Source organism: Eriocheir sinensis, chromosome 41 (genome assembly GCF_024679095.1).
Source record: "Eriocheir sinensis breed Jianghai 21 chromosome 41, ASM2467909v1, whole genome shotgun sequence".
Lineage (NCBI taxonomy): Eukaryota > Metazoa > Arthropoda > Malacostraca > Decapoda > Varunidae > Eriocheir > Eriocheir sinensis.
The window spans coordinates 6,015,820-6,022,956 of record NC_066549.1 but is presented as its reverse complement, the minus strand read 5'-3'; positions in this window follow the sequence as shown (position 1 = coordinate 6,022,956).

Genomic DNA, 7,137 nt, shown 5'->3' with positions numbered 1-7,137 from the left:
CTCCTGCACTCTTCTCCGTCCTTCTTTTTGTATTAAGTTTTGTTGTCTTCCCGGCATGTGAACGAGAGGGCTTAGGAAAAGAGTATGATAAAAGACGCCACCAGTCATGATCATCGAATCGAGGAACAAAACTCTCGGGCATGATCCTGAGTTTTGTCATAAAATGTTTGTTCTCTTATACCGGCATGATAGGTGTTTTGTACCCGCTGTATGTCGTTCTGGAGAGTGTAATATCACTTCTTCACGACTTTCTCAAACATATTTTCCCTCTGTGAACGCCGCAACAACCTTGACGAATCTCGCAGGAAGAAAATCATAGCACGATGGAATCAAATCTTGAGCTGTGAAAGTCAAAACTATATTGTGACTTATGAAAAATGTATCTTTCTCAACCCTCTCTTGGAACATCTTGCGCAGTGATGGGGGTTTTTGTGTGTTGTGAAAATTAAAGTTGAAACACGGGTCAAGGTCACATCATCAGGTGCTCTTCTGTGCTAATTATTTTCCGTGTACAGGTGAGTTTGTTCGTCACGCGTGTGGTCAGGAAAACAGAAGCAGTTATTCTTGTCTTTCGCAGGTGTTAATTAAGATTACTCCTCAAAGCCTCCTCGTCCACCTTCACGCCCAAATCTTACATAGGGTCTAAGTAGCGGCTTCAGACCCACGTAAATATGTAAACAGCAATTCTTAAAAACTCTGATGGTGAAAGATGTTCCCTAGAAATTGGCGGTTCCCTTTGACAGTGGTGGTTACTCTTTTGTTTCCGGCGTGTGTTAAAATTACTCCTCAAAGCCTTCTCGTCCACCTTCACGCCCAAATCTTACATAGGGTCTAAGTAGCGGATTCAAACCCACGTAAACAAGTAAACAGCAATTCCTAAAAACTCTGATGGTGAAAGATGTTCCCTAGAAATTGGCGGTTCCCTTTGACAGTGGTGGTTACTCTTTTGTTTCCGGCGTGTGTTAAAATTACTCCTCAAAGCCTTCTCGTCCACCTTCACGCCCTAACACTACATATAGTCCCAGTAACGGCTAGTAGCAGCGAGTAGCGGGCTTTTTTTATTAGTTTCCTTTTTTGTGTGCCCTTTAAGTTGTCTCCTTTGTTGTAAAAAAAAAAGCCACGGAGATAATATGTACGTATCAACTCCTAAGAACCATGTAATTTAAAGACGTTTCCCCTTAAAATCAACAGTTCCCTTTTGACACATTAAAACTCTTGGCATCGTGTTGTTTTCTCATTTCGCTTGTTTTTTTTTGTTGTTGTTTTTTTTTTTTACAGCAGAGGAGACAGCACAAGGGCACAAAAAAAAGGAAACAACATTAAGAAAAAAAAAAAAGCCCGCTACTCGCTGCTCCTGTAAAGAATCCAAAGAGGTGACCGAAAGAGAGCAATATAACCATAGTCTTGAGATCACCTGCTCAACTCTAGGACTAATGCTACGGAGATGAGCACCGAGGCCACGCGTAGTTATGGCCTATGCTCCCTTAATTAGAAAACAAGTGTAGTTGCTGGTTGGCGCGGAAGCATCAGCGGTGTGAATCCTCAGTGTGCGCGGGGGCACGGGGAGTACCGTTGCCAGATTATCGTACTCAGAGTCTCGTATTTACCGGTTTCCGACCCATAGCTATTACCAAGAAACACCAATAATTAACCATTTTAACGATAACTATATACATGAAGCCAGTTATTGCTCTTGAGGAGACAGTTTTGGGGGGTCGGATATCGGTGAACATAAGAGGCTAAGTACGACAATCTGGCAAAGTTGAGGGGGAGGAGAGCGTGTATATCCACCTTACTAATTTGTTTCATACCACTGTTCACTGTGATATAATTTTTTGTGTGCCTTTTTTTAAGTTTCAAAATCCTACTTATATTCACATGAAACTGTCTCTTTAAATTTTGAGAACCTTAGTGATGGTGATAGTTTTTAACAAATTCTCAGATCAAATTCAAGTACCTCAAGTATTTCCGTATTTCCTCACAGACCACCACTTTCCACATCCCATAAGCTTCTCCCTTTTGTTGGCACACGGCCGTTTCCCAACATCCCCTTTGACGCACGCTGACCGGGTGTTACGTTACAGTAGAAAGCCTTGGGCCGTCATTCTCTACCTTTTTTCCGCCTCCCCCCTATGAAAGGTCAGTATCGGAACCGGATCTGCTCGCGTCCACGGTCGGTAGGTTCGTTTGGCCACCTGAGACCCTGTACCTTCCATGGGCCGACCTGTCTGCTCCGAGGGGGGGTTGAAGTGTTTTGAAATATCTGGTGCTTCTCGCTCGGTGCTGAAGACAGGTGATGAATGATGGTGAGAATGAGGATGGGTTTGTTGATTTACCTCGTTTATCAGTTTCCATTCACCGGTAGAGTAGTGGATGAGTGGAACAGGCTTGGCAGTCATGTGAGGGACCAATACGATTAAAGAAGAGGTTATATCAATTCATGGATGTTTCAAGACACCTCTACTCCCGAAATTGACCTCTCTTTTGGCCGTGCATTACTTTTGTCTTTGTGGGAACAGCGATTAGCGGGCTTTTTATTTTACATCTTTTTTGTTGCCCTTGAGCTGTTTCTTTAGCTGTAAAAAAAGATGGGGTTGGGTTTACAGGAGTTGCCTTGCATACAACTATCGGCCTTCTGCAGACTCCTCACGTTGTTATGTTCTTATTCCCATGACAACCAGAGTGTGTAGGATGCGTATGGCTTTCCCGCGTGTCTTGTGTCGATCCAGCAAACTTTTAGCATTTAGAAGACTTGTTAGCTGTTTGATATCCAGTGTTAGTAAGCCAATCCACACTCTCTCCCTTGTCTCCTTCCCTTCCCCACAAAAAAAATTAATGATGCCAGTTCATCATCTCTTTCCATATCTATCTATCTCGCTCTTCCATCTATTTGCGTATCTATCTATCTATCTATCACATATCGCCTGACCTCAAACCCGGATCAGAAGGAGTGGAGAAAGACCAGACAAATGTGAAGGAGGGAGCGCGTACAGCCAACCATGAACTGAAAAGGGAAAAGGACTGACTGAGACACAATGGAAGGGTGCAGTAGTTCCGAAAAGGGTTAAGGGGGACAACTGGGTGAAGGAACATGAAGTCAGTCCGGGATGGTAGTGGCTGTGGTGGTGGTGGTTGTAAGGAAAGGTTGTGACGGTGGTGGAGTAGTAGGGGAAGGTTGTGATGGTGATGGTAGTGGCTATGGTGGTGGTGGTGGTAGGGGAAGGTTGTGGTGGTGATGGTAGTGGCTATGGTGGTGGTGGTGGTAGGGGAAGGTTGTGGTGGTGCTGGTAGTGGTAGGAAGTGGTTGTGGTGTTGCTTGTAGTGGTGGTAGTGAAAGTGGTGGTAGGGAAAGGTTGTGGTGGTGATGGCAGTGTTGGTGGTAGTTATGGTAGTGGTGGGGAATGTTTGTTGTTGTGGTGGTGGTGGTGGCGGTGGTGGTGGCGGCAGGGGAAGGGGTCACATCTGCTTGCTCGGGGCGACCCATTTCACTTGCCTATCGTACCCCAAGGAAATCATGGCCACCCTTAGAGATACAAATGCGAAGGACTTTCCTCGGCCTTTGTGTTGAAAGCGAAGAAAATTCCTTCGCATTCCTTAGCTGTTGTGTGAAACTTGAGGCATCGTAATAAAACACATCATTGCTTGTTTTTCCATTTGTCAAAGCCTATGGCGCCGGTAGGCTACCATGGAGGGGCCTGATGGTATGGCCCAGCTCGTTGTGACGCAGGCATGTATTTTTTTTTTTTTATAGTGGCGCCATCTAGCATTGGCTCATGCTGCCCCACGGAGCTCATCTTTGATCCTAGAATCTATAGTCCGAGTTGATGGGTGGTCTTCTGGACAGCATGTGGGTAGTCTTAGGCCACTCGGCGGTGACTGAAAAATCCCGGCTTGTAGCACCGGGCGGGGCGCGAACTCGCGTCGTCCTAGATGCGGCGCCGTCACGCTATCCACTCAGCCACTACTACTGTTTTTACTTCTGTTGCTACTGCTGCTGCTGATGCATCTCATATTACAGTTCATATTCGTAATAAAGACTGTTTTAAAAGGACAGCCTGACTATTGAGACAGCAGTTCGTGTTCAATTGGTAGTTATGGTTTCAGTAAGCGAAATACTTTTTCGACATTCAGTGTCATGGCCTGTGGATTCATGCAGGTGTCTTTCTCAACGTAATAATTATTACAGTTTTCTGTATTTCCAGAAAGCATTATTACACGTTCCTTGTATTTCTTGTATTTTGTATTTTGCTGGCAACAATTTTGTTTTTTGGATGATGACGATGATGATGATAGTGATGGAAAAAAGGAAGAAGGAGGAGGACGACGACGACAACAACAGCGATGATGACGACGATGCGGAGTGACCCTGGGCGCGGAGTCGATAAAAGATGTTTCAAAATATGCTTCAGAAATGTATCATCTGAACAGCTTTTCATAGCCCGGCCAAGGTCGCCTGTGTCGCCGGAAGTAAAAACAATCGGAATGCGCACTGGAATTAAACTGATCCTTTGATGCGCCAACAAGGACAAAAAGACGAGGCGGGGCGGGAAAACTCACTCAAAACTCATATTTTTACGCGTGCATTTCATTGCGTTTTACTTCTTCGCTGAGTGTGGCATCGAGGCGGGCAATACTAAAGGTTATTTGTCAAGAGCCGCGTCGTGGCCCAGAACAGTTACGGAGGCAAGGGGTCGTATTGTGAGACATTTCGCCGCCCAAGAACACATATTTGACAAGGCTTTCATAGGAGTTGTGGGCATTTCCAGGGGTAGTTTTATGACCCTGGTGGTAGTCTGACCCTTCTTCTGTACCATGAACCTGAAGAAACACTCATTAGAACCCGATTGATCCCCTCTTTGACCTTTAGAAATAGCTGATGTGATATGGCAAAGTGCCTTGTAATACCAGCCCTTAAGGTGTCGCGTCGCCTGGCCGCCCTGAGCCGCTGGGTGTGGAATGCCCGGTGGGGGAGAGGACGCATGCCCCCGCCAGCCCGGAGTGTGTGGTATGCAGTGCTGCCCTGCGTGTGTGTGGCTGCGTGCGTGGCGGGAGGTGGCGAAGGTGCGTTGGCCACGGTGCCACGTCCACACACACACACACAGGCTCGTCACGCTCCCACTCCTGCTGCGCCAACACGTTACGGAGGAGAGCGGAACTAACGACACAAATGCATGAAAAAATAATAGTAATGAGGAGAGTAAACACACACACACACACACACACACACACACACACACACACACACACACACACACAGAGTTGGGCGTGTCGCGGAGCAAGGGGAGTGTCGGCCATGAGAGCAAGGGAACTTAAGGGCTGCAAGGTCATCAGTATTGGAAGGAAAACGGCTATAGGCTTCTGCTCTTGCTCTTTGGTCAGGCGCAGTTTAATACGTGTTTTAAACTTGAATGTTACAGGAAATGTCCAATATACGGGTTAGAAAAGTATTTGTGTGTCCATTTATCTATCGGTCTGGGTGCTTTATTTTGTTAACTTCGAGGTATTAACTTTAACTTTGATATTCTTCCAATTTTCTACTAACTATTAATTCGATCTACTTTCATATTTAGTTCCTGTTTTGGGGGGAATGCATCTCTGTACCGTTCATCTATCTGTCTACATATAGTATTTTCTTAACTTTAAAATATTAACTTCATCCCTGGTCTTTTTACTTCCTATTAACTTTAACTTTAATCTACTTTCATATTTAGATGCTGTTTAGGGGAAAATGCGTCTGTATATAATATTTTGTTAACTTTGATTTGATAACTTTAACTCTGATTTACTTTCTACTTTCTACTACTTTAACTTCAGTCTTCTTTCATATTTAGTTGCTGTTTAGGGGAAAATGTGTCTGTACCCATATATCTATCCAGTCTTCATATAACATTTTCTTAACTTTGATCTACTAATTTCAACTCTGATCTTCTTTTTACTTCCTATTAACTTTAACTTCTATCTACTTTCATATTTAGATGCTGTTTAGGGGAAAATGCGTCTGTAGCCATTCATCTATCCAGTCTACATATAATATTTTGTTAACTTCGATCTGATAACTTTAACTCTGATTTACTTTCTACTAACCTTAACTTCAATCTTCTTTCATATCTAGTTGCTATATACGGGAAAACCTTCAGCATCACAATTGAATCTTACACGTCTCCGGCCCCGTGAAGAGCTAGTAATTCCGTTCAGTCAATATGGTGCAGTTGACCGTCCGGCCTCTCGTGCCCACTCGAGCGCGCTGGATGAGGCTGTCCCACCCATCAAAGCCGCTGAGCCAGTCTCCGAGCCGTCCACTCCAAGGGCCCGGAAATGAAGCGATTGATCAGACACGCTAACCAGTCTCTCCAGTGTACTCAGCGTGTAGTGAAGTGACTGATTATTCCACGCTCTCCGGGAATTGATTGAGATATTGAAATCCGGGTTTAGTCTCCAATCCCTCTGCCTCCCCAGTGAGCACTAGACTAATGCTTGTATATCTGTAGAAGGGTCGTTTAGGTATAGTATTACACGTTATTAGCATTTACTACATAACTGCTAGGCATGATAAACTATATATACAACCTACAACAAGAGCAATTTGACCGGTGATTTGATGAGTTATTGCAATTTGGTTATCTTTATTTCTACGGAGGTCAGGAATATGCTGCTTCAAACTAACTCAGAGTTTTCGGCCTACTAATACACGTGAGTTATGTAAGGCAAGGAGCCCGAATGTTGATTGCTCTGACCGAGTTAAGGCCCCTCGTCTAAGCTGTCTTGTCCTCATCATCATCTTCGTGAGCAATGTTTACGGGTTTGCAGGTAATACCCCTAGATGAGGCTGCACCTGTGCCCGCGCCTCGAGATGGAAATGCTACGGATTTTGCGCGTTAGAATATGAAAAATAACCGGGCAACCCTTTTTGTTAAGACTAGTTGAGAGGAAGAGAGAGAGAGAGAGAGAGAGAGAGAGAGAGAGAGAGAGAGAATAAAGAAAGAAAAAAAGAAAGAAAGAAGGATAGAAAGAATGGACGAAAATAAAAACGAGGGAGAGAGAAAAAAAAAAGCAAAGAAACAGAGAAAGCGAGAGAAAGAAAGAAAAAAATACGAAAAAAAGGGAGAGAGAGAAAAAAATGATCGAGAGAGTGAGACA